Source organism: Pseudophryne corroboree, chromosome 9, assembly GCF_028390025.1.
Source record: "Pseudophryne corroboree isolate aPseCor3 chromosome 9, aPseCor3.hap2, whole genome shotgun sequence".
Classification (NCBI taxonomy): Eukaryota; Metazoa; Chordata; class Amphibia; order Anura; family Myobatrachidae; genus Pseudophryne; species Pseudophryne corroboree.
This window is the reverse complement of record NC_086452.1, coordinates 304,528,146-304,548,323: the sequence shown is the minus strand read 5'-3', so window position 1 is coordinate 304,548,323 and position 20,178 is coordinate 304,528,146. Positions and strand designations below refer to the sequence as shown.

Sequence of the window (20,178 nt, the reverse complement as noted above, 5' to 3'; positions counted from 1 at the left end):
AAATGAAAAAGTTTGAAAATGGAATGCATCAACAGAACGGTGTTGGCAGTATAAAAATACCTACAGCACCTTGTATTCCCAGGTGGTATCCCATCCAAATACTAACCAGGCCCAACACTGTTTAGCTTACAAGATCAGATGAGATTGAGCATATCCAGTGTGGTGTGGCTGTAGATGAGCTTTGTGGTTTCTGTTAGATCCTTTCTACTTTTAACTACTGGTACATAAATGAATAAGTTTGAAAATGGAATGAATCAACAGAACAGTATTGGCAGTATAAAAATACCTACAGCACCTTGTATTCCCAGATGGTCTCCCATCCAAGTACTAACCAGGCCCAACACTGCTTAGTTTCTAAGATCAGATGAGATTGGGTGTATCCATTGTGGTGTGGCTGTAGATGAGCTTTGTGGTTTCTGCTAGAACTTTTCTACTTCTAGCTGCTGGTAAATAAATGAAAACGTTTGAAAATGGATTGCATCAACAGAACGGTGTTGGCAGTATAAAAATACCTACAGCACATTGTATTCCCAGGTGATCTCCCATCCAAGTACTAACCACGCCCAACACTGCTTAGCTTCCAAGATCAGATGAGATTGGGCGTATCCAGTGTGGTGTGGCTGTAAATGAGCTTAGTGGTTTCTGTTAGTACTTTTCTACTTCTAACTACTGATACATAAATGAATAAGTTTGAAAATGGAATGCATCAACAGAACGGTGTTGGCAGTATAAAAATACCTACAGCACCTTGTATTCCCAGGTGGTCTCCCATCCAAGTACTAAGCAGGCCCAACACTGCTTAGCTTCCAAGATCAGATGAGATTGAGTGTATCCAGTGTGGTGTGGCTGTAGATGAGCTTTGTGGTTTTTGTTAGAACTTTTCTACTTCTGACTACTGGTACATAAATGAATAAGTTTGAAAATGGAATGCATCAACAGAACAGTGTTGGCAGTATAAAAATACCTACAGCACCTTGTATTTACAGGTGGTCTCCCATCCAAGTACTAACCAGGCCCAACACTGCATAGCTTCCAAAATCAGATCAGATTGGGTGTATCCAGTGTGGTGTGGCTGTAGATGAGCTTTGTGGTTTTTGTTAGAACTTTTCTACTTCTGACTACTGGTACATAAATGAATAAGTTTGAAAATGGAATGCATCAACAGAACGGTGTTGGCAGTATAAAAATACCTACAGCACCTTGTATTCCCAGGTGGTATCCCATCCAAATACTAACCAGGCCCAACACTCCTTAGCTTCCAAGATCAGATGAAATTGTGCGTATCCAGTGTGGTGTGGCTGTAGATGAGCTTTGTGGTTTCTGCTAGAACTTTTCTACTTCTAGCTGCTGGTAAATAAATGAAAACGTTTGAAAATGGATTGCATCAACAGAACGGTGTTGGCAGTATAAAAATACCTACAGCACCTTGTATTCCCAGGTGGTCTCCCATCCAAGTACTAACCACGCCCAACACTGCTTAGCTTCCAAGATCAGATGAGATTGGGCGTATCCAGTGGGGTGTGGCTGTAAATGAGCTTAGTGGTTTCTGTTAGTACTTTTCTACTTCTAACTACTGATACATAAATGAATAAGTTTGAAAATGGAATGCATCAACAGAACGGTGTTGGCAGTATAAAAATACCTACAGCACCTTGTATTCCCAGGTGGTCTCCCATCCAAGTACTAACCACGCCCAACACTGCTTAGCTTCCAAGATCATATGAGATTGGGCGCATCCAGTGTGGTGTGGCTGTAGATGAGCTTTGTGGTTTCTGTTAGACCTTTTCTACTTCTAGCTACTGGTACTTAAATGAATACATTTGAAAATGGAATGCATCAACAGAACGGTGTTGGCAGTATAAAAATACCTACAGCACCTTGTATTCCCAGGTGGTATCCCATCCAAATACTAACCAGGCCCAACACTGCTTAGCTTACAAGATCAGATGAGATTGAGCATATCCAGTGTGGTGTGGCTGTAGATGAGCTTTGTGGTTTCTGTTAGAACTTTTCTACTTTTAACTACTGGTACATAAATGAATAAGTTTGAAAATGGAATGAATCAACAGAACAGTATTGGCAGTATAAAAATATCTACAGCACCTTGTATTTCCAGGTGGTCTCCCATCCAAGTACTAACCAGGCCCAACACTGCTTAGTTTCTAAGATCAGATGAGATTGGGTGTATCCATTGTGGTGTGGCTGTAGATGAGCTTCGTGGTTTCTGTTAGTACTTTTCTACTTCTAACTTCTGGTACATAAATGAATAAGTTTGAAAATGGAATGTATAAAGAGAACGTGTTGGCAGTATAAAAATACCTACAGCACCTTGTATTCCCAGGTGGTCTCCCATCCAAGTACTAACCACGCCCAACACTGCTTAGCTTCCAAGATCAGATGAGATTGGGCGTATCCAGTGTGGTGTGGCTGTAAATGAGCTTAGTGGTTTCTGTTAGTACTTTTCTACTTCTAACTACTGATACATAAATGAATAAGTTTGAAAATGGAATGCATCAACAGAACGGTGTTGGCAGTATAAAAATACCTACAGCACCTTGTATTCCCAGGTGGTCTCCCATCCAAGTACTAACCAGACCCAACACTCATAGCTTCCAAGATCAGATGAAATTGGGCGTATCCAGTGTGGTGTGGCTGTAGATGAGCTTTGTGATTTCTGCTAGAACTTTTCTACTTCGAGCTATTGGTAAATAAATGAAAAAGTTTGAAAATGGAATGCATCAACAGAACGGTGTTGGCAGTATAAAAATACCTACAGCACCTTGTACTCACAGGTGGTCTCCCATCCAAGTACTAACCAGGCCCAACACTCCATAGCTTCCAAGATCAGATGAAATTGGGCGTATCCAGTGTGGTGTGGCTGTAGATGAGCTTTGTGGTTTCTGCTAGAACTTTTCTACTTCTAGCTACTGGTAAATAAATGAAAAAGTTTGAAAATGGAATGCATCAACAGAACGGTGTTGGCAGTATAAAAATACCTACAGCACCTTGTATTCCCAGGTGGTATCCCATCCAAATACTAACCAGGCCAAACACTGCTTAGCTTACAAGATCAGATGAGATTGAGCATATCCAGTGTGGTGTGGCTGTAGATGAGCTTTGTGGTTTCTGTTAGATCTTTTCTACTTTTAACTACTGGTACATAAATGAATAAGTTTGAAAATGGAATGAATCAACAGAACAGTATTGGCAGTATAAAAATACCTACAGCACCTTGTATTCCCAGGTGGTCTCCCATCCAAGTACTAACCAGGCCCAACACTGCTTAGTTTCTAAGATCAGATGAGATTGGGTGTATCCATTGTGGTGTGGCTGTAGATGAGCTTTGTGGTTTCTGTTAGTACTTTTCTACTTCTAACTACTAATACATAAATGAATAAGTTTGAAAATGGAATGCATCAACAGAACGGTGTTGGCAGTATAAAAATACCTACAGCACCTTGTATTCCCAGGTGGTCTCCCATCCAAGTACTAAGCAGGCCCAACACTGCTTAGCTTCCAAGATCAGATGAAATTGAGCGTATCCAGTGTGGTGTGGCTGTAGATGAGCTTTGTGGTTTTTGTTAGAACTTTTCTACTTCTGACTACTGGTACATAAATGAATAAGTTTGAAAATGGAATGCATCAACAGAACAGTGTTGGCAGTATAAAAATACCTACAGCACCTTGTATTGCTAGGTGGTCTCCCATCCAAGTACTAACCAGGCCCAACACTCATAGCTTCCAAGATCAGATGAAATTGGGCATATCCAGTGTGGTGTGGCTGTAGATGAGCTTTGTGGTTTCTGCTAGAACTTTTCTACTTCTAGCTATTGGTAAATAAATGAAAAAGTTTGAAAATGGAATGCATCAACAGAACGGTGTTGGCAGTATAAAAATACCTACAGCACCTTGTATTCACAGGTGGTCTCCCATCCAAATACTAACCAGGCCCAACACTCCTTAGCTTCCAAGATCAGATGAAATTGTGCGTATCCAGTGTGGTGTGGCTGTAGATGAGCTTTGTGGTTTCTGCTAGAACTTTTCTACTTCTAGCTGCTGGTAAATAAATGAAAACGTTTGAAAATGGATTGCATCAACAGAACGGTGTTGGCAGTATAAAAATACCTACAGCACCTTGTATTCCCAGGTGGTCTCCCATCCAAGTACTAACCACGCCCAACACTGCTTAGCTTCCAAGATCAGATGAGATTGGGCGTATCCAGTGTGGTGTGGCTGTAAATGAGCTTAGTGGTTTCTGTTAGTACTTTTCTACTTCTAACTACTGATACATAAATGAATAAGTTTGAAAATGGAATGCATCAACAGAACGGTGTTGGCAGTATAAAAATACCTACAGCACCTTGTATTCCCAGGTGGTCTCCCATCCAAGTACTAAGCAGGCCCAACACTGCTTAGCTTCCAAGATCAGATGAGATTGAGTGTATCCAGTGTGGTGTGGCTGTAGATGAGCTTTGTGGTTTTTGTTAGAACTTTTCTACTTCTGACTACTGGTACATAAATGAATAAGTTTGAAAATGGAATGCATCAACAGAACAGTGTTGGCAGTATAAAAATACCTACAGCACCTTGTATTCACAGGTGGTCTCCCATCCAAGTACTAACCAGGCCCAACACTGCATAGCTTCCAAAATCAGATCAGATTGGGTGTATCCAGTGTGGAGTGGCTGTAGATGAGCTTTGTGGTTTCTGTTAGAACTTTTCTACTTCTAACTACTGGGAAATAAATGAAAAAGTTTGAAAATGGAATGCATCGACAGAACGGTGTTGGCAGTATAAAAATACCTACAGCACCTTATATTCACAGGTGGTCTCCCATCCAAGTACTAACCAGGCCCAACACTGCATAGCTTCCAAAATCAGATCAGATTGAGCATATCCAGTGTGGTGTGGCTGTAGATGAGTTTTGTTGTTTCTGTTAGACCTTTTCTACTTCTAGCTACTGGTACATAAATGAATAAATTTGAAAATGGAATGCATCAACAGAACGGTGTTGGCAGTATAAAAATACCCCACAGCACCTTGTATTCCCAGGTGGTCTCCCATCCAAGTACTAAGCAGGCCCAACATTGCTTAGCTACCAAGATCAGATGAGATTGGGCGAATCCAGTGTGGTGTGGCTGTAGATGAGCTTTGTGGTTTCTGCTAGAACTTTTCTACTTCTAGCTACTGGTAAATAAATGAAAAAGTTTGAAAATGGAATGCATCAACAGAACGGTGTTGGCAGTATAAAAATACCTACAGCACCTTGTATTCACAGGTGGTCTCCCATCCAAGTACTAACCAGGCACAACACTGCATAGCTTCCAAAATTAGATGAGATTGGGTGTATCCAGTGTGGAGTGGCTGTAGATGAGCTTTGTGGTTTCTGTTAGAACTTTTCTACTTCTAACTACTGGTAAATAAATGAAAAAGTTTGAAAATGGAATGCATCAACAGAACGGTGTTGGCAGTATAAAAATACCTACAGCACCTTGTATTCACAGGTGGTCTCCCATCCAAGTACTAACCAGACACAACACTGCATAGCTTCCAAAATTAGATGAGATTGGGTGTATCCAGTGTGGAGTGGCTGTAGATGAGCTTTGTGGTTTCTGTTAGAACTTTTCTACTTCTAACTACTGGTAAATAAATGAAAAAGCTTGAAAATGGAATGCATCAACAGAACGGTGTTGGCAGTATAAAAATACCTACAGCACCTTGTATTCCCAGGTGGTCTCCCATCCAAGTACTAACCACGCCCAACACTGCTTAGCTTCCAAGATCAGATGAGATTGGGCGTATCCAGTGTGGTGTGGCTGTAAATGAGCTTAGTGGTTTCTGTTAGTACTTTTCTACTTCTAACTACTGATACATAAATGAATAAGTTTGAAAATGGAATGCATCAACAGAACGGTGTTGGCAGTATAAAAATACCTACAGCACCTTGTATTCCCAGGTGGTCTCCCATCCAAGTACTAAGCAGGCCCAACACTGCTTAGCTTCCAAGATCAGATGAGATTGAGTGTATCCAGTGTGGTGTGGCTGTAGATGAGCTTTGTGGTTTTTGTTAGAACTTTTCTACTTCTGACTACTGGTACATAAATGAATAAGTTTGAAAATGGAATGCATCAACAGAACAGTGTTGGCAGTATAAAAATACCTACAGCACCTTGTATTCACAGGTGGTCTCCCATCCAAGTACTAACCAGGCCCAACACTGCATAGCTTCCAAAATCAGATCAGATTGGGTGTATCCAGTGTGGAGTGGCTGTAGATGAGCTTTGTGGTTTCTGTTAGAACTTTTCTACTTCTAACTACTGGGAAATAAATGAAAAAGTTTGAAAATGGAATGCATCGACAGAACGGTGTTGGCAGTATAAAAATACCTACAGCACCTTATATTCACAGGTGGTCTCCCATCCAAGTACTAACCAGGCCCAACACTGCATAGCTTCCAAAATCAGATCAGATTGAGCATATCCAGTGTGGTGTGGCTGTAGATGAGTTTTGTTGTTTCTGTTAGACCTTTTCTACTTCTAGCTACTGGTACATAAATGAATAAATTTGAAAATGGAATGCATCAACAGAACGGTGTTGGCAGTATAAAAATACCCCACAGCACCTTGTATTCCCAGGTGGTCTCCCATCCAAGTACTAAGCAGGCCCAACATTGCTTAGCTACCAAGATCAGATGAGATTGGGCGAATCCAGTGTGGTGTGGCTGTAGATGAGCTTTGTGGTTTCTGCTAGAACTTTTCTACTTCTAGCTACTGGTAAATAAATGAAAAAGTTTGAAAATGGAATGCATCAACAGAACGGTGTTGGCAGTATAAAAATACCTACAGCACTTTGTATTCACAGGTGGTCTCCCATCCAAGTACTAACCAGGCACAACACTGCATAGCTTCCAAAATTAGATGAGATTGGGTGTATCCAGTGTGGAGTGGCTGTAGATGAGCTTTGTGGTTTCTGTTAGAACTTTTCTACTTCTAACTACTGGTAAATAAATGAAAAAGTTTGAAAATGGAATGCATCAACAGAACGGTGTTGGCAGTATAAAAATACCTACAGAACCTTGTATTCACAGGTGGTCTCCCATCCAAGTACTAACCAGACACAACACTGCATAGCTTCCAAAATTAGATGAGATTGGGTGTATCCAGTGTGGAGTGGCTATAGATGAGCTTTGTGGTTTCTGTTAGAACTTTTCTACTTCTAACTACTGGTAAATAAATGAAAAAGCTTGAAAATGGAATGCATCAACAGAACGGTGTTTTCAGTATAAAAATACCTACAGCACCTTGTATTCACAGGTGGTCTCCCATTCAAGTACTAACCAGGCCCAACACTGCATAGCTTCCAAAATTAGATGAGATTGGGTGTATCCAGTGTGGAGTGAATGTAGATGAGCTTTGTGGTTTCTGTTAGAACTTTTCTACTTCTAACTACTGGTAAATAAATGAAAAAGTTTGAAAATGGAATGCATCAACAGAACGGTGTTGGCAGTATATAAATACCTACAGCACCTTGTATTCCCAGGTGGTCTCCCATCCAAGTACTTACCAGGCCCAACACTGCTTAGCTTCCAAGATCAGATGAGATTAGGCGTATCCAATGTGGTGTGGCTGTAGATGAGCTTTGTGGTTTCTGTTAGAACTTTTCTAATTCTAGCTACTGGTACATAAATGAATAATTTTGAAAATGGAATGCATCAACAGAACGGTGTTGGCAGTATAAAAATACCTACAGCGCCTTGTATTGCCAGGTGGTCTCCCATCCAAATACTAACCAGGCCCAACACTGCTTAGCTTCCAAGATCAGATGAGATTAGGCGCATACAGTGTGGTGTGGCTGTAGATGAGCTTTGTGGTTTCTGTTAGAACTTTTCTACTTTAACTACTGGTACATAATTGAATAAGTTTGGAAATGGAATGCATCAACAGAACGGTGTTGGCAGTATAACAATACCTACAGCACCTTGTATTCCCAGGTGGTATCCCATCCAAATACTAACCAGGCCCAACACTGCTTAGCTTCCAATATCAGATGAGATTGGGCATATCCAGTGTGGTGAGACTGTAGATGAGCTTTGTGGTTTCTGTTAGAACTTTTCTACTTCTAACTACTGGTACATAAATGAATAAGTTTGAAAATGGAATGCATCAACAGAACGGTGTTGGCAGTATAAAAATATCAACAGCACTTTGTATTCCCAGGTGGTCTCCCATCCAAGCACTAACCAGGTACAACACTGCTTAGCTTCCAAGATCAGATGAGATTGGGCGCATCCAGCGTGGTGTGGCTGTAGATGAGCTTTGTGGTTTCTTTTAGTACTTTTCTACTTCTAGCTACTGGTACATACATGAATACATTTGAAAATGGAATGCATCAACAGAACGGTGTTGGCAGTATAAAAATACCTACAGCACCTTGTATTCACAGGTGGTAACCCATACAAGTACTAACCAGGCCCAAAACTGCTTAGCTTCCAATATCAGATGAGATTGGGCATATCCAGTGTGGTGAGGCTGTGTATGAGCTTTGTGGTTTCTGTTAGAACTTTTCTACTTCTAACTACTGGTACATAAATGAATAAGTTTGAAAATGGAATGCATCAACAGAACGGTGTTGGCAGTATAAAAATACCAACAGCACTTTGTATTCCCAGGTGGTCTCCCATCCAAGCACTAACCAGGCACAACACTGCTTAGCTTCCAAGATCAGATGAGATTGGGTGTATCCAGTGTGGTGTGGCTGTAGATGAGCTTTGTGGTTTCTTTTAGTACTTTTCTACTTCTCGCTACTGGTACATACATGAATACATTTGAAAATGGAATGAATCAACAGAACAGTATTGGCTGTATAAAAATACCTACATCACCTTGTATTCCCAGGTGGTCTCCCATCCAAGTACTAACCAGGCCCAACACTCATAGCTTCGAAGATCAGATGAAATTTGGCGTATCCAGTGTGGTGTGGTGTGGCTGTAGATGAGCTTTGTGGTTTCTGCTAGAACTTTTCTACTTCTAGCTACTGGTAAATAAATGAAAAAGTTTGAAAATGGAATGCATCAACAGAACGGTGTTGGCAGTATAAAAATACATACAGCACCTTGTATTCACAGGTGGTCTCCCATCCAAGTACTAACCAGGCCCAAAACTGCATAGCTTCCAAAATCAGATGAGAATGGGTGTATCCAGTGTGGAGTGGCTGTAGATGAGCTTTGTGGTTTCTGTTAGAACTTTTCTACTTCTAACTACTGGTAAATAAATGAAAAAGTTTGAAAATAGAATGCATCAACAGAACGGTGTTGGCAGTATAAAAATACCTACAGCACCTTGTATTCCCAGGTGGTCTCCAATCCAAGCACTAACCAGACCCAACACTGCTTAGCTTCCAAGATCAGATGAGATTGGGCACATCCAGTGTGGTGTGGCTGTAGATGAGCTTTGTGGATTCTGTTAGAACTTTTCTACTTCTAACTACTGGTACATAAATGAATAAGTTTGAAAATGGAATGCATCAACAGAACGGTGTTGGCAGTATAAAAATACCAACAGCACTTTGTATTCCCAGGTGGTCTCCCATCCAAGCACTAACCAGGCACAACACTGCTTAGCTTCCAAGATCAGATGAGATTGGGTGTATCCAGTGTGGTGTGGCTGTAGATGAGCTTTGTGGTTTCTTTTAGTACTTTTCTACTTCTCGCTACTGGTACATACATGAATACATTTGAAAATGGAATGCATCAACAGAACTTTGTTGGCAGTATAAAAATACCTACAGCACCTTGTATTCCCAGGTGGTAACCCATACAAGTACTAACCAGGCCCAACACTGCTTAGCTTACAAGATCAGATGAGATTGAGCGTATCCAGTGTGGTGTGGCTGTAGATGAGCTTTGTGGTGTCTGTTAGAACTTTTCTACTTCTAACTACTGGTACATAAATGAATAAGTTTGAAAATGGAATGCATCAACAGAACAGTATTGGCAGTATAAAAATACCTACAGCACCTTGTATTCCCGGGTGGTCTCCCATCCAAGTACTAACCAGGCCCAACACTCAAAGCTTCCAAGATCAGATGTAATTTGGGCATATCCAGTGTGGTGTGGATGTAGATGAGCTTTGTGGTTTCTGCTAGAACTTTTCTACTTCTAGCTACTGGTAAATAAATGAAAAAGTTTGAAAATGGAATGCATCAACAGAACGGTGTTGGCAGTATAAAAATATCAACAGCACCTTGCATTCCCAGGTGGTCTCCCATCCAAGTACTAATCAGGAACAACACTGCTTAGCTTCCAAGATCAGATGAGATTGGGCGCATCCAGCGTGTTGTGGCTGTAGATTAGCTTTGTGGTTTCTTTTAGTACTTTTCTACTTTTAGCTACTGGTACATAAATGAATACATTTGAAAATGGAATGCATCAACAGAACGGTGTTGGCAGTATAAAAATACCTACAGCACCTTGTATTCCCAGGTGGTATCCCATCCAAGTACTAACCAGGCCCAACACTGCTTAGCTTACAAGATCAGATGAGATTGAGCGTATCCAGTGTGGTGTGGCTGTAGATGAGCTTTGTGGTTTCTGTTAGAACTTTTCTACTTCTAACTACTGGTAAATAAATGAAATAGTTTGAAAATGGAATGCATCAACAGAACGGTGTTGGCAGTATAAAAATACCTACAGCACCTTGTATTCCCAGGTGGTGTCCCATCCAAGTACTAACCAGGCCCAACACTGCTTAGTTTCTAAGATCAGATGAGATTGGGTGTATCCATTGTGGTGTGGCTGTAGATGAGCTTTGTGGTTTCTGTTAGTACTTTTCTACTTCTAACTTCTGGTACATAAATGAATAAGTTTGAAAATGGAATGCATAAAGAGAACGGTGTTGGCAGTATAAAAATACCTACAGCACCTTGTATTCCCAGGTGGTCTCCCATCCAAGTACTAACCACGCCCAACACTGCTTAGCTTCCAAGATCAGATGAGATTGGGCGTATCCAGTGTGGTGTGGCTGTAAATGAGCTTAGTGGTTTCTGTTAGTACTTTTTTACTTCTAACTACTGGTACATAAATAAATAAGTTTGAAAATGGAATGCATCAACAGAACGGTGTTGGCAGTATAAAAATACCTACAGCACCTTGTATTCCCAGGTGGTCTCCCATCCAAGTACTAAGCAGGCCCAACACTGCTTAGCTTCCAAGATCAGATGAGATTGAGCGTATCCAGTGTGGTGTGGCTGTAGATGAGCTTTGTGGTTTCTGCTAGAACTTTTCTACTTCTAGCTACTGGTAAATAAATGAAAAAGTTTGAAAATGGAATGCATCAACAGAACGGTGTTGGCAGTATAAAAATACCTACAGCACCTTGTATTCACAGGTGGTCTCCCATCCAAATACTAACCAGGCCCAAAACTGCATAGCTTCCAAAATCAGATGAGAATGGGTGTATCCAGTGTGGAGTGGCTGTAGATGAGCTTTGTGGTTTCTGTTAGAACTTTTCTACTTCTAACTACTGGTAAATAAATGAAAAAGTTTGAAAATGGAATGCATCAACAGAACGGTGTTGGCAGTATAAAAATACCTACAGCACCTTGTATTCCCAGGTGGTATCCCATCCAAATACTAACCAGGCCCAACACTGCTTAGCTTACAAGATCAGATGAGATTGAGCATATCCAGTGTGGTGTGGCTGTAGATGAGCTTTGTGGTTTCTGTTAGAACTTTTCTACTTTTAACTACTGGTACATAAATGAATAAGTTTGAAAATGGAATGAATCAACAGAACAGTATTGGCAGTATAAAAATACCTACAGCACCTTGTATTCCCAGGTGGTCTCCCATCCAAGTACTAACCAGGCCCAACACTGCTTAGTTTCTAAGATCAGATGAGATTGGGTGTATCCATTGTGGTGTGGCTGTAGATGAGCTTTGTGGTTTCTGTTAGTACTTTTCTACTTCTAACTACTGGTAAATAAATGAAAAAGCTTGAAAATGGAATGCATCAACAGAACGGTGTTGGCAGTATAAAAATACCTACAGCACCTTGTATTCACAGGTGGTCTCCCATCCAAGTACTAACCAGGCCCAACACTGCATAGCTTCCAAAATTAGATGAGATTGGGTGTATCCAGTGTGGAGTGGCTGTAGATGAGCTTTGTGGTTTCTGTTAGAACTTTTCTACTTCTAACTACTGGTAAATAAATGAAAAAGTTTGAAAATGGAATGCATCAACAGAACGGTGTTGGCAGTATATAAATACCTACAGCACCTTGTATTCTCAGGTGGTCTCCCATCCAAGTACTTACCAGGCCCAACACTGCTTAGCTTCCAAGATCAGATGAGATTAGGCGTATCCAATGTGGTGTGACTGTAGATGAGCTTTGTGGTTTCTGTTAGAACTTTTCTAATTCTAGCTACTGGTACATAATGAATAATTTTGAAAATGGAATACATCAACAGAACGGTGTTGGCAGTATAAAAATACCTACAGCGCCTTGTATTGCCAGGTGGTCTCCCATCCAAGTACTAACCAGGCCCAACACTGCTTAGCTTCCAAGATCAGATGAGATTGGGCGCATACAGTGTGGTGTGGCTGTAGATGAGCTTTGTGGTTTCTTTTAGTACTTTTCTACTTCTAGCTACTGGTACATACATGAATACATTTGAAAATGGAATGCATCAACAGAACGGTGTTGGCAGTATAAAAATACCTACAGCACCTTGTATTCCCAGGTGGTAACCCATACAAGTACTAACCAGGCCCAAAACTGCTTAGCTTCCAATATCAGATGAGATTGGGCATATCCAGTGTGGTGAGGCTGTAGATGAGCTTTGTGGTTTCTGTTAGAATTTTTCTACTTCTAACTACTGGTACATAATTGAATAAGTTTGAAAATGGAATGCATCAACAGAACGGTGTTGGCAGTATAAAAATACCCCACACCACCTTGTATTCCCAGGTGGTCTCCCATCCAAGTACTAAGCAGGCCCAACATTGCTTAGCTACCAAGATCAGATGAGATTGGGCGAATCCAGTGTGGTGTGGCTGTAGATGAGCTTTGTGGTTTCTGCTAGAACTTTTCTACTTCTAGCTACTGGTAAATAAATGAAAAAGTTTGAAAATGGAATGCATCAACAGAACGGTGTTGGCAGTATAAAAATACCTACAGCACCTTGTATTCACAGGTGGTCTCCCATCCAAGTACTAACCAGGCACAACACTGCATAGCTTCCAAAATTAGATGAGATTGGGTGTATCCAGTGTGGAGTGGCTGTAGATGAGCTTTGTGGTTTCTGTTAGAACTTTTCTACTTCTAACTACTGGTAAATAAATGAAAAAGCTTGAAAATGGAATGCATCAACAGAACGGTGTTGGCAGTATAAAAATACCTACAGCACCTTGTATTCACAGGTGGTCTCCCATCCAAGTACTAACCAGGCCCAACACTGCATAGCTTCCAAAATTAGATGAGATTGGGTGTATCCAGTGTGGAGTGGCTGTAGATGAGCTTTGTGGTTTCTGTTAGAACTTTTCTACTTCTAACTACTGGTAAATAAATGAAAAAGTTTGAAAATGGAATGCATCAACAGAACGGTGTTGGCAGTATATAAATACCTACAGCACCTTGTATTCCCAGGTGGTCTCCCATCCAAGTACTTACCAGGCCCAACACTGCTTAGCTTCCAAGATCAGATGAGATTAGGTGTATCCAATGTGATGTGGCTGTAGATGAGCTTTGTGGTTTCTGTTAGAACTTTTCTAATTCTAGCTACTGGTACATAAATGAATAATTTTGAAAATGGAATGCATCAACAGAACGGTGTTGGCAGTATAAAAATACCTACAGCGCCTTGTATTGCCAGGTGGTCTCCCATCCAAGTACTAACCAGGCCCAACACTGCTTAGCTTCCAAGATCAGATGAGATTGGGCGCATACAGTGTGGTGTGGCTGTAGATGAGCTTTGTGGTTTCTGTTAGAACTTTTCTACTTTTAACTACTGGTACATAATTGAATAAGTTTGAAAATGGAATGCATCAACAGAACGGTGTTGGCAGTATAACAATACCTACAGCACCTTGTATTCCCAGGTGGTATCCCATCCAAATACTAACCAGGCCCAACACTGCTTAGCTTCCAATATCAGATGAGATTGGGCATATCCAGTGTGGTGAGGCTGTAGATGAGCTTTGTGGTTTCTGTTAGAACTTTTCTACTTCTAACTACTGGTACATAAATGAATAAGTTTGAAAATGGAATGCATCAACAGAACGGTGTTGGCAGTATAAAAATACCAACAGCACTTTGTATTCCCAGGTGGTCTCCCATCCAAGCACTAACCAGGTACAACACTGCTTAGCTTCCAAGATCAGATGAGATTGGGCGCATCCAGCGTGGTGTGGCTGTAGATGAGCTTTGTGGTTTCTTTTAGTACTTTTCTACTTCTAGCTACTGGTACATACATGAATACATTTGAAAATGGAATGCATCAACAGAACGGTGTTGGCAGTATAAAAATACCTATAGCACCTTGTATTCCCAGGTGGTAACCCATACAAGTACTAACCAGGCCCAAAACTGCTTAGCTTCCAATATCAGATGAGATTGGGCATATCCAGTGTGGTGTGGCTGTAGATGAGCTTTGTGGTTTCTGTTAGAACTTTTCTACTTCTAACTACTGGTACATAATTGAATAAGTTTGAAAATGGAATGAATCAACAGAACAGTATTGGCAGTATAAAAATACCTACAGCACCTTGTATTCCCAGGTGGTCTCCCATCCAAGTACTAACCAGGCCCAACACTCATAGCTTCGAAGATCGGATGAAATTTGGCGTATCCAGTGTGGTGTGGTGTGGCTGTAGATGAGCTTTGTGGTTTCTGCTAGAACTTTTCTACTTCTAGCTACTGGTAAATAAATGAAAAAGTTTGAAAATGGAATGCATCAACAGAACGGTGTTGGCAGTATAAAAATACCTACAGCACATTGTATTCACAGGTGGTCTCCCATCCAAGTACTAACCAGGCCCAAAACTGCATAGCTTCCAAAATCAGATGAGAATGGGTGTATCCAGTGTGGAGTGGCTGTAGATGAGCTTTGTGGTTTCTGTTAGAACTTTTCTACTTCTAACTACTGGTAAATAAATGAAAAAGTTTGAAAATAGAATGCATCAACAGAACGGTGTTGGCAGTATAAAAATACCTACAGCACCTTGTATTCCCAGGTGGTCTCCAATCCAAGTACTAACCAGGCCCAACACTGCTTAGCTTCCAAGATCAGATGAGATTGGGCACATCCAGTGTGGTGTGGCTGTAGATGAGCTTTGTGGTTTCTGTTAGAACTTTTCTACTTCTAACTACTGGTACATAAATGAATAAGTTTGAAAATGGAATGCATCAACAGAACGGTGTTGGCAGTATAAAAATACCAACAGCACTTTGTATTCCCAGGTGGTCTCCCATCCAAGCACTAACCAGGAACAACACTGCTTAGCTTCCAAGATCAGATGAGATTTGGCGCATCCAGCATGGTGTGGCTGTAGATGAGCTATGTGGTTTCTTTTAGTACTTTTCTACTTCTAGCTACTGGTACATACATGAATACATTTGAAAATGGAATGCATCAACAGAACGGTGTTGGCAGTATAAAAATACCTACAGCACCTTGTATTCCCAGGTGGTAACCCATACAAGTACTAACCAGGCCCAACACTGCTTAGCTTACAAGATCAGATGAGATTGAGCGTATCCAGTGTGGTGTGGCTGTAGATGAGCTTTGTGGTTTCTGTTAGAACTTTTCTACTTCTAACTACTGGTACATAAATGAATAAGTTTGAAAATGGAATGCATCAACAGAACATTATTGGCAGTATAAAAATACCTACAGCACCTTGTATTCCCGGGTGGTCTCCCATCCAAGTACTAACCAGGCCCAACACTCAAAGCTTCCAAGATCAGATGAAATTGGGCATATCCAGTGTGGTGTGGATGTAGATGAGCTTTGTGGTTTCTGCTAGAACTTTTCTACTTCTAGCTACTGGTAAATAAATGAAAAAGTTTGAAAATGGAATGCATCAACAGAACGGTGTTGGCAGTATAAAAATATCAACAGCACCTTGTATTCCCAGGTGGTCTCCCATCCAAGTACTAACCAGGAACAACACTGCTTAGCTTCCAAGATCAGATAAGATTGGGCGCATCCAGCGTGTTGTGGCTGTAGATTAGCTTTGTGGTTTCTTTTAGTACTTTTCTACTTTTAGCTACTGGTAAATAAATGAATACATTTGAAAATGGAATGCATCAACAGAACGGTGTTGGCAGTATAAAAATACCTACAGCACCTTGTATTCCCAGGTGGTATCCCATCCAAGTACTAACCAGGCCCAACACTGCTTAGCTTACAAGATCAGATGAGATTGAGCGTATCCAGTGTGGTGTGGCTGTAGATGAGCTTTGTGGTTTCTGTTAGAACTTTTCTACTTCTAACTACTGGTAAATAAATGAAACAGTTTGAAAATGGAATGCATCAACAGAACGGTGTTGGCAGTATAAAAATACCTACAGCACCTTGTATTCCCAGGTGGTGTCCCATCCAAGTACTAACCAGGCCCAACACTGCTTAGTTTCTAAGATCAGATGAGATTGGGTGTATCCATTGTGGTGTGGCTGTAGATGAGCTTTGTGGTTTCTGTTAGTACTTTTCTACTTCTAACTACTGGTACATAAATGAATAAGTTTGAAAATGGAATGCATAAAGAGAACGGTGTTGGCAGTATAAAAATACCTACAGCACCTTGTATTCCCATGTGGTCTCCCATCCAAGAACTAACCACGCCCAACACTGCTTAGCTTCCAAGATCAGATGAGATTGGGCGTATCCAGTGTGGTGTGGCTGTAAATGAGCTTAGTGGTTTCTGTTAGTACTTTTCTACTTCTAACTACTGGTACATAAATGAATAAGTTTGAAAATGGAATGCATCAACAGAACGGTGTTGGCAGTATAAAAATACCTACAGCACCTTGTATTCCCAGGTGGTCTCCCATCCAAGTACTAACCAGGCCCAACACTCATAGCTTCCAAGATCAGATGAAATTGGGCGTATCCAGTGTGGTGTGGCTGTAGATGAGCTTTGTGGTTTCTGCTAGAACTTTTCTACTTCTAGCTATTGGTAAATAAATGAAAAAGTTTGAAAATGGAATGCATCAACAGAACGGTGTTGGCAGTATAAAAATACCTACAGCACCTTGTATTCACAGGTGGTCTCCCATCCAAGTACTAACCAGGCCCAACACTCCATAGCTTCCAAGATCAGATGAAATTGGGCGTATCCAGTGTGGTGTGGCTGTAGATGAGCTTTGTGGTTTCTGCTAGAACTTTTCTACTTCTAGCTACTGGTAAATAAATGAAAAAGTTTGAAAATGGAATGCATCAACAGAACGGTGTTGGCAGTATAAAAATACCTACAGCACCTTGTATTCACAGGTGGTCTCCCATCCAAATACTAACCAGGCCCAAAACTGCATAGCTTCCAAAATCAGATGAGAATGGGTGTATCCAGTGTGGAGTGGCTGTAGATAAGCTTTGTGGTTTCTGTTAGAACTTTTCTACTTCTAACTACTGGTAAATAAATGAAAAAGTTTGAAAATGGAATGCATCAACAGAACGGTGTTGGCAGTATAAAAATACCTACAGCACCTTGTATTCCCAGGTGGTCTCCCATCCAAGTACTAACCACGCCCAACACTGCTTAGCTTCCAAGATCATATGAGATTGGGCGCATCCAGTGTGGTGTGGCTGTAGATGAGCTTTGTGGTTTCTGTTAGACCTTTTCTACTTCTAGCTACTGGTACATAAATGAATACATTTGAAAATGGAATGCATCAACAGAACGGTGTTGGCAGTATAAAAATACCTACAGCACCTTGTATTCCCAGGTGGTATCCCATCCAAATACTAACCAGGCCCAACACTGCTTAGCTTACAAGATCAGATGAGATTGAGCATATCCAGTGTGGTGTGGCTGTAGATGAGCTTTGTGGTTTCTGTTAGAACTTTTCTACTTTTAACTACTGGTACATAAATGAATAAGTTTGAAAATGGAATGAATCAACAGAACAGTATTGGCAGTATAAAAATACCTACAGCACCTTGTATTCCCAGGTGGTCTCCCATCCAAGTACTAACCAGGCCCAATACTGCTTAGTTTCTAAGATCAGATGAGATTGGGTGTATTCATTGTGGTGTGGCTGTAGATGAGCTTTGTGGTTTATGTTAGTACTTTTCTACTCCTAACTTCTGGTACATAAATGAATAAGTTTGAAAATGGAATGTATAAAGAGAACGGTGTTGGCAGTATAAAAATACCTACAGCACCTTGTATTCCCAGGTGGTCTCCCATCCAAGTACTAAGCAGGCCCAACACTGCTTAGCTTCCAAGATCAGATGAGATTGAGCGTATCCAGTGTGGTGTGGCTGTAGATGAGCTTTGTGGTTTTTGTTAGAACTTTTCTACTTCTAACTACTGGTACATAAATTAATAAGTTTGAAAAAGGAATGCATCAACAGAACAATGTTGGCAGTATAAAAATACCTACAGCACCTTGTATTCCCAGGTGGTCTCCCATCCAAGTACTAACCAGACCCAACACTCATAGCTTCCAAGATCAGATGAAATTGGGCGTATCCAGTGTGGTGTGGCTGTAGATGAGCTTTGTGATTTCTGCTAGAACTTTTCTACTTCGAGCTATTGGTAAATAAATGAAAAAGTTTGAAAATGGAATGCATCAACAGAACGGTGTTGGCAGTATAAAAATACCTACAGCATCTTGTATTCACAGGTGGTCTCCTATCCAAGTACTAACCAGGCCCAACACTCCATAGCTTCCAAGATCAGATGAAATTGGGCGTATCCAGTGTGGTGTGGCTGTAGATGAGCTTTGTGGTTTCTGCTAGAACTTTTCTACTTCTAGCTACTGGTAAATAAATGAAAAAGTTTGAAAATGGAATGCATCAACAGAACGGTGTTGGCAGTATAAAAATACCTACAGCACCTTGTATTCCCAGGTGGTATCCCATCCAAATACTAACCAGGCCCAACACTGCTTATCTTACAAGATCAGATGAGATGGAGCATATCCAGTGTGGTGTGGCTGTAGATGAGCTTTGTGGTTTCTGTTAGATCTTTTCTACTTTTAACTACTGGTACATAAATGAATAAGTTTGAAAATCGAATGAATCAACAGAACAGTATTGGCAGTATAAAAATACCTACAGCACCTTGTATTCCCAGGTGGTCTCCCATCCAAGTACTAACCAGACCCAACACTCATAGGCCCTCATTCCGAGTTGTTCGCTCGTTCTTTTTCATCGCATCGCAGTGAAAATCCGCTTAGTACGCATGCGCAAAGTTCGCACTGCGACTGCGCCAAGTAACTTTACTATGAAGAAAGTATTTTTACTCACGGCTTTTTCTTCGCTCCGGCGATCGTAATGTGATTGACAGGAAATGGGTGTTACTGGGCGGAAACACGGCGTTTCAGGGGCGTGTGGCTGAAAACGCTACCGTTTCCGGAAAAAACGCAGGAGTGGCCGGAGAAACGGTGGGAGTGCCTGGGCGAACGCTGGGTGTGTTTGTGACGTCAACCAGGAACGACAAGCACTGAAATGATCGCACAGGCAGAGTAAGTCTGGAGCTACTCTGAAACTGCTAAGTAGTTAGTAATCGCAATATTGCGAATACATCGGTCGCAATTTTAAGAAGCTACGATTCACTCCCAGTAGGCGGCGGCTTAGCGTGTGTAACTCTGCTAAATTCGCCTTGCGACCGATCAACTCGGAATGAGGGCCATAGCTTCCAAGATCAGATGAAATTGGGCGTATCCAGTGTGGTGTGGCTGTAGATGAGCTTTGTGATTTCTGCTAGAACTTTTCTACTTCGAGCTATTGGTAAATAAATGAAAAAGTTTGAAAATGGAATGCATCAACAGAACGGTGTTGGCAGTATAAAAATACCTACAGCATCTTGTATTCACAGGTGGTCTCCTATCCAAGTACTAACCAGGCCCAACACTCCATAGCTTCCAAGATCAGATGAGATTGGGTGTATCCATTGTGGTGTGGCTGTAGATGAGCTTTGTGGTTTCTGTTAGTACTTTTCTACTTCTAACTACTGA

At 41.1% G+C, this 20,178-nt stretch overlaps 18 non-coding genes and 65 pseudogenes across 18 annotated transcripts; all 83 read right to left on the bottom strand.

Moving 5' to 3' along the window:
• Positions 1-57: 57 nt before the first annotated feature.
• LOC134960797 (5S ribosomal RNA) lies at positions 58-176 on the bottom strand (annotated as a pseudogene).
• A 107-nt stretch (positions 177-283) lies between these two features.
• Positions 284-402, bottom strand: LOC134960515 (5S ribosomal RNA; annotated as a pseudogene).
• A 107-nt stretch (positions 403-509) lies between these two features.
• On the bottom strand, positions 510-628 carry LOC134964637 (5S ribosomal RNA). Its single transcript, XR_010188233.1, has one exon. It is a non-coding gene; the product is annotated as a 5S ribosomal RNA (ribosomal RNA).
• A 107-nt stretch (positions 629-735) lies between these two features.
• LOC134960485 (5S ribosomal RNA) lies at positions 736-854 on the bottom strand. Its single transcript, XR_010187766.1, has one exon. It is a non-coding gene; the product is annotated as a 5S ribosomal RNA (ribosomal RNA).
• A 107-nt stretch (positions 855-961) lies between these two features.
• LOC134962415 (5S ribosomal RNA) lies at positions 962-1,080 on the bottom strand (annotated as a pseudogene).
• A 107-nt stretch (positions 1,081-1,187) lies between these two features.
• On the bottom strand, positions 1,188-1,306 carry LOC134962330 (5S ribosomal RNA; annotated as a pseudogene).
• Positions 1,307-1,413: 107 nt separating this feature from the next.
• Positions 1,414-1,532, bottom strand: LOC134959650 (5S ribosomal RNA; annotated as a pseudogene).
• Positions 1,533-1,639: 107 nt separating this feature from the next.
• LOC134963296 (5S ribosomal RNA) lies at positions 1,640-1,758 on the bottom strand. Its single transcript, XR_010188110.1, has one exon. It is a non-coding gene; the product is annotated as a 5S ribosomal RNA (ribosomal RNA).
• A 107-nt stretch (positions 1,759-1,865) lies between these two features.
• LOC134960379 (5S ribosomal RNA) lies at positions 1,866-1,984 on the bottom strand (annotated as a pseudogene).
• A 107-nt stretch (positions 1,985-2,091) lies between these two features.
• LOC134960934 (5S ribosomal RNA) lies at positions 2,092-2,210 on the bottom strand (annotated as a pseudogene).
• A 106-nt stretch (positions 2,211-2,316) lies between these two features.
• Positions 2,317-2,435, bottom strand: LOC134963910 (5S ribosomal RNA). Its single transcript, XR_010188166.1, has one exon. It is a non-coding gene; the product is annotated as a 5S ribosomal RNA (ribosomal RNA).
• A 107-nt stretch (positions 2,436-2,542) lies between these two features.
• LOC134963378 (5S ribosomal RNA) lies at positions 2,543-2,660 on the bottom strand (annotated as a pseudogene).
• Positions 2,661-2,767: 107 nt separating this feature from the next.
• LOC134962025 (5S ribosomal RNA) lies at positions 2,768-2,886 on the bottom strand (annotated as a pseudogene).
• Positions 2,887-2,993: 107 nt separating this feature from the next.
• On the bottom strand, positions 2,994-3,112 carry LOC134962001 (5S ribosomal RNA; annotated as a pseudogene).
• Positions 3,113-3,219: 107 nt separating this feature from the next.
• LOC134960158 (5S ribosomal RNA) lies at positions 3,220-3,338 on the bottom strand (annotated as a pseudogene).
• A 107-nt stretch (positions 3,339-3,445) lies between these two features.
• LOC134959333 (5S ribosomal RNA) lies at positions 3,446-3,564 on the bottom strand (annotated as a pseudogene).
• Positions 3,565-3,671: 107 nt separating this feature from the next.
• On the bottom strand, positions 3,672-3,789 carry LOC134964900 (5S ribosomal RNA; annotated as a pseudogene).
• Positions 3,790-3,896: 107 nt separating this feature from the next.
• Positions 3,897-4,015, bottom strand: LOC134962376 (5S ribosomal RNA; annotated as a pseudogene).
• A 107-nt stretch (positions 4,016-4,122) lies between these two features.
• LOC134963898 (5S ribosomal RNA) lies at positions 4,123-4,241 on the bottom strand. The gene has a single exon (XR_010188165.1). It is a non-coding gene; the product is annotated as a 5S ribosomal RNA (ribosomal RNA).
• A 107-nt stretch (positions 4,242-4,348) lies between these two features.
• On the bottom strand, positions 4,349-4,467 carry LOC134960473 (5S ribosomal RNA). The gene has a single exon (XR_010187764.1). It is a non-coding gene; the product is annotated as a 5S ribosomal RNA (ribosomal RNA).
• A 107-nt stretch (positions 4,468-4,574) lies between these two features.
• LOC134961939 (5S ribosomal RNA) lies at positions 4,575-4,693 on the bottom strand (annotated as a pseudogene).
• A 107-nt stretch (positions 4,694-4,800) lies between these two features.
• Positions 4,801-4,919, bottom strand: LOC134963507 (5S ribosomal RNA; annotated as a pseudogene).
• A 108-nt stretch (positions 4,920-5,027) lies between these two features.
• LOC134961198 (5S ribosomal RNA) lies at positions 5,028-5,146 on the bottom strand (annotated as a pseudogene).
• A 107-nt stretch (positions 5,147-5,253) lies between these two features.
• LOC134963672 (5S ribosomal RNA) lies at positions 5,254-5,372 on the bottom strand (annotated as a pseudogene).
• A 107-nt stretch (positions 5,373-5,479) lies between these two features.
• On the bottom strand, positions 5,480-5,598 carry LOC134964438 (5S ribosomal RNA; annotated as a pseudogene).
• A 107-nt stretch (positions 5,599-5,705) lies between these two features.
• On the bottom strand, positions 5,706-5,824 carry LOC134963885 (5S ribosomal RNA). The gene has a single exon (XR_010188164.1). It is a non-coding gene; the product is annotated as a 5S ribosomal RNA (ribosomal RNA).
• Positions 5,825-5,931: 107 nt separating this feature from the next.
• Positions 5,932-6,050, bottom strand: LOC134960461 (5S ribosomal RNA). Its single transcript, XR_010187762.1, has one exon. It is a non-coding gene; the product is annotated as a 5S ribosomal RNA (ribosomal RNA).
• A 107-nt stretch (positions 6,051-6,157) lies between these two features.
• Positions 6,158-6,276, bottom strand: LOC134961938 (5S ribosomal RNA; annotated as a pseudogene).
• Positions 6,277-6,383: 107 nt separating this feature from the next.
• LOC134963506 (5S ribosomal RNA) lies at positions 6,384-6,502 on the bottom strand (annotated as a pseudogene).
• A 108-nt stretch (positions 6,503-6,610) lies between these two features.
• Positions 6,611-6,729, bottom strand: LOC134961197 (5S ribosomal RNA; annotated as a pseudogene).
• A 107-nt stretch (positions 6,730-6,836) lies between these two features.
• On the bottom strand, positions 6,837-6,955 carry LOC134964663 (5S ribosomal RNA; annotated as a pseudogene).
• Positions 6,956-7,288: 333 nt separating this feature from the next.
• On the bottom strand, positions 7,289-7,407 carry LOC134964100 (5S ribosomal RNA; annotated as a pseudogene).
• Positions 7,408-7,514: 107 nt separating this feature from the next.
• On the bottom strand, positions 7,515-7,633 carry LOC134962347 (5S ribosomal RNA). The gene has a single exon (XR_010188019.1). It is a non-coding gene; the product is annotated as a 5S ribosomal RNA (ribosomal RNA).
• Positions 7,634-7,740: 107 nt separating this feature from the next.
• On the bottom strand, positions 7,741-7,859 carry LOC134960102 (5S ribosomal RNA; annotated as a pseudogene).
• A 106-nt stretch (positions 7,860-7,965) lies between these two features.
• LOC134961654 (5S ribosomal RNA) lies at positions 7,966-8,084 on the bottom strand (annotated as a pseudogene).
• Positions 8,085-8,191: 107 nt separating this feature from the next.
• On the bottom strand, positions 8,192-8,310 carry LOC134962954 (5S ribosomal RNA; annotated as a pseudogene).
• Positions 8,311-8,417: 107 nt separating this feature from the next.
• On the bottom strand, positions 8,418-8,536 carry LOC134964746 (5S ribosomal RNA; annotated as a pseudogene).
• Positions 8,537-8,643: 107 nt separating this feature from the next.
• LOC134961649 (5S ribosomal RNA) lies at positions 8,644-8,762 on the bottom strand (annotated as a pseudogene).
• Positions 8,763-9,099: 337 nt separating this feature from the next.
• On the bottom strand, positions 9,100-9,218 carry LOC134964151 (5S ribosomal RNA; annotated as a pseudogene).
• Positions 9,219-9,325: 107 nt separating this feature from the next.
• On the bottom strand, positions 9,326-9,444 carry LOC134961518 (5S ribosomal RNA; annotated as a pseudogene).
• Positions 9,445-9,551: 107 nt separating this feature from the next.
• On the bottom strand, positions 9,552-9,670 carry LOC134961648 (5S ribosomal RNA; annotated as a pseudogene).
• A 107-nt stretch (positions 9,671-9,777) lies between these two features.
• On the bottom strand, positions 9,778-9,896 carry LOC134959554 (5S ribosomal RNA; annotated as a pseudogene).
• Positions 9,897-10,229: 333 nt separating this feature from the next.
• LOC134960020 (5S ribosomal RNA) lies at positions 10,230-10,348 on the bottom strand (annotated as a pseudogene).
• A 107-nt stretch (positions 10,349-10,455) lies between these two features.
• Positions 10,456-10,574, bottom strand: LOC134963123 (5S ribosomal RNA). Its single transcript, XR_010188094.1, has one exon. It is a non-coding gene; the product is annotated as a 5S ribosomal RNA (ribosomal RNA).
• A 107-nt stretch (positions 10,575-10,681) lies between these two features.
• Positions 10,682-10,800, bottom strand: LOC134960893 (5S ribosomal RNA; annotated as a pseudogene).
• Positions 10,801-10,907: 107 nt separating this feature from the next.
• On the bottom strand, positions 10,908-11,026 carry LOC134963873 (5S ribosomal RNA). Its single transcript, XR_010188163.1, has one exon. It is a non-coding gene; the product is annotated as a 5S ribosomal RNA (ribosomal RNA).
• Positions 11,027-11,133: 107 nt separating this feature from the next.
• LOC134961891 (5S ribosomal RNA) lies at positions 11,134-11,252 on the bottom strand. The gene has a single exon (XR_010187976.1). It is a non-coding gene; the product is annotated as a 5S ribosomal RNA (ribosomal RNA).
• Positions 11,253-11,359: 107 nt separating this feature from the next.
• On the bottom strand, positions 11,360-11,478 carry LOC134964176 (5S ribosomal RNA; annotated as a pseudogene).
• Positions 11,479-11,585: 107 nt separating this feature from the next.
• On the bottom strand, positions 11,586-11,704 carry LOC134960376 (5S ribosomal RNA; annotated as a pseudogene).
• Positions 11,705-11,811: 107 nt separating this feature from the next.
• On the bottom strand, positions 11,812-11,930 carry LOC134960157 (5S ribosomal RNA; annotated as a pseudogene).
• A 107-nt stretch (positions 11,931-12,037) lies between these two features.
• Positions 12,038-12,156, bottom strand: LOC134962006 (5S ribosomal RNA; annotated as a pseudogene).
• Positions 12,157-12,263: 107 nt separating this feature from the next.
• LOC134958986 (5S ribosomal RNA) lies at positions 12,264-12,382 on the bottom strand. Its single transcript, XR_010187150.1, has one exon. It is a non-coding gene; the product is annotated as a 5S ribosomal RNA (ribosomal RNA).
• A 106-nt stretch (positions 12,383-12,488) lies between these two features.
• Positions 12,489-12,607, bottom strand: LOC134959717 (5S ribosomal RNA; annotated as a pseudogene).
• A 107-nt stretch (positions 12,608-12,714) lies between these two features.
• On the bottom strand, positions 12,715-12,833 carry LOC134962464 (5S ribosomal RNA; annotated as a pseudogene).
• A 108-nt stretch (positions 12,834-12,941) lies between these two features.
• LOC134962911 (5S ribosomal RNA) lies at positions 12,942-13,060 on the bottom strand (annotated as a pseudogene).
• A 107-nt stretch (positions 13,061-13,167) lies between these two features.
• LOC134963671 (5S ribosomal RNA) lies at positions 13,168-13,286 on the bottom strand (annotated as a pseudogene).
• A 107-nt stretch (positions 13,287-13,393) lies between these two features.
• Positions 13,394-13,512, bottom strand: LOC134962007 (5S ribosomal RNA; annotated as a pseudogene).
• Positions 13,513-13,619: 107 nt separating this feature from the next.
• LOC134964032 (5S ribosomal RNA) lies at positions 13,620-13,738 on the bottom strand. The gene has a single exon (XR_010188177.1). It is a non-coding gene; the product is annotated as a 5S ribosomal RNA (ribosomal RNA).
• Positions 13,739-13,845: 107 nt separating this feature from the next.
• Positions 13,846-13,964, bottom strand: LOC134959716 (5S ribosomal RNA; annotated as a pseudogene).
• Positions 13,965-14,071: 107 nt separating this feature from the next.
• Positions 14,072-14,190, bottom strand: LOC134961284 (5S ribosomal RNA; annotated as a pseudogene).
• A 107-nt stretch (positions 14,191-14,297) lies between these two features.
• On the bottom strand, positions 14,298-14,416 carry LOC134963289 (5S ribosomal RNA; annotated as a pseudogene).
• Positions 14,417-14,523: 107 nt separating this feature from the next.
• LOC134962732 (5S ribosomal RNA) lies at positions 14,524-14,642 on the bottom strand (annotated as a pseudogene).
• A 107-nt stretch (positions 14,643-14,749) lies between these two features.
• Positions 14,750-14,872, bottom strand: LOC134964871 (5S ribosomal RNA; annotated as a pseudogene).
• Positions 14,873-14,979: 107 nt separating this feature from the next.
• Positions 14,980-15,098, bottom strand: LOC134964516 (5S ribosomal RNA; annotated as a pseudogene).
• A 107-nt stretch (positions 15,099-15,205) lies between these two features.
• Positions 15,206-15,324, bottom strand: LOC134959095 (5S ribosomal RNA). Its single transcript, XR_010187171.1, has one exon. It is a non-coding gene; the product is annotated as a 5S ribosomal RNA (ribosomal RNA).
• A 107-nt stretch (positions 15,325-15,431) lies between these two features.
• On the bottom strand, positions 15,432-15,550 carry LOC134964929 (5S ribosomal RNA; annotated as a pseudogene).
• A 107-nt stretch (positions 15,551-15,657) lies between these two features.
• Positions 15,658-15,776, bottom strand: LOC134959542 (5S ribosomal RNA; annotated as a pseudogene).
• A 107-nt stretch (positions 15,777-15,883) lies between these two features.
• LOC134958983 (5S ribosomal RNA) lies at positions 15,884-16,001 on the bottom strand (annotated as a pseudogene).
• A 107-nt stretch (positions 16,002-16,108) lies between these two features.
• On the bottom strand, positions 16,109-16,227 carry LOC134960607 (5S ribosomal RNA; annotated as a pseudogene).
• Positions 16,228-16,334: 107 nt separating this feature from the next.
• Positions 16,335-16,453, bottom strand: LOC134963111 (5S ribosomal RNA). The gene has a single exon (XR_010188093.1). It is a non-coding gene; the product is annotated as a 5S ribosomal RNA (ribosomal RNA).
• A 107-nt stretch (positions 16,454-16,560) lies between these two features.
• Positions 16,561-16,679, bottom strand: LOC134960894 (5S ribosomal RNA; annotated as a pseudogene).
• A 107-nt stretch (positions 16,680-16,786) lies between these two features.
• Positions 16,787-16,905, bottom strand: LOC134960438 (5S ribosomal RNA; annotated as a pseudogene).
• Positions 16,906-17,012: 107 nt separating this feature from the next.
• On the bottom strand, positions 17,013-17,130 carry LOC134962387 (5S ribosomal RNA; annotated as a pseudogene).
• A 107-nt stretch (positions 17,131-17,237) lies between these two features.
• Positions 17,238-17,356, bottom strand: LOC134961526 (5S ribosomal RNA; annotated as a pseudogene).
• A 107-nt stretch (positions 17,357-17,463) lies between these two features.
• On the bottom strand, positions 17,464-17,582 carry LOC134964178 (5S ribosomal RNA; annotated as a pseudogene).
• A 107-nt stretch (positions 17,583-17,689) lies between these two features.
• Positions 17,690-17,808, bottom strand: LOC134963284 (5S ribosomal RNA). Its single transcript, XR_010188109.1, has one exon. It is a non-coding gene; the product is annotated as a 5S ribosomal RNA (ribosomal RNA).
• Positions 17,809-17,915: 107 nt separating this feature from the next.
• LOC134960377 (5S ribosomal RNA) lies at positions 17,916-18,034 on the bottom strand (annotated as a pseudogene).
• Positions 18,035-18,141: 107 nt separating this feature from the next.
• LOC134961305 (5S ribosomal RNA) lies at positions 18,142-18,260 on the bottom strand (annotated as a pseudogene).
• A 107-nt stretch (positions 18,261-18,367) lies between these two features.
• LOC134961904 (5S ribosomal RNA) lies at positions 18,368-18,486 on the bottom strand. Its single transcript, XR_010187977.1, has one exon. It is a non-coding gene; the product is annotated as a 5S ribosomal RNA (ribosomal RNA).
• A 107-nt stretch (positions 18,487-18,593) lies between these two features.
• Positions 18,594-18,711, bottom strand: LOC134963379 (5S ribosomal RNA; annotated as a pseudogene).
• A 107-nt stretch (positions 18,712-18,818) lies between these two features.
• On the bottom strand, positions 18,819-18,937 carry LOC134964076 (5S ribosomal RNA; annotated as a pseudogene).
• Positions 18,938-19,044: 107 nt separating this feature from the next.
• Positions 19,045-19,163, bottom strand: LOC134962185 (5S ribosomal RNA; annotated as a pseudogene).
• An 851-nt stretch (positions 19,164-20,014) lies between these two features.
• Positions 20,015-20,133, bottom strand: LOC134963845 (5S ribosomal RNA; annotated as a pseudogene).
• Positions 20,134-20,178: the final 45 nt, after the last annotated feature.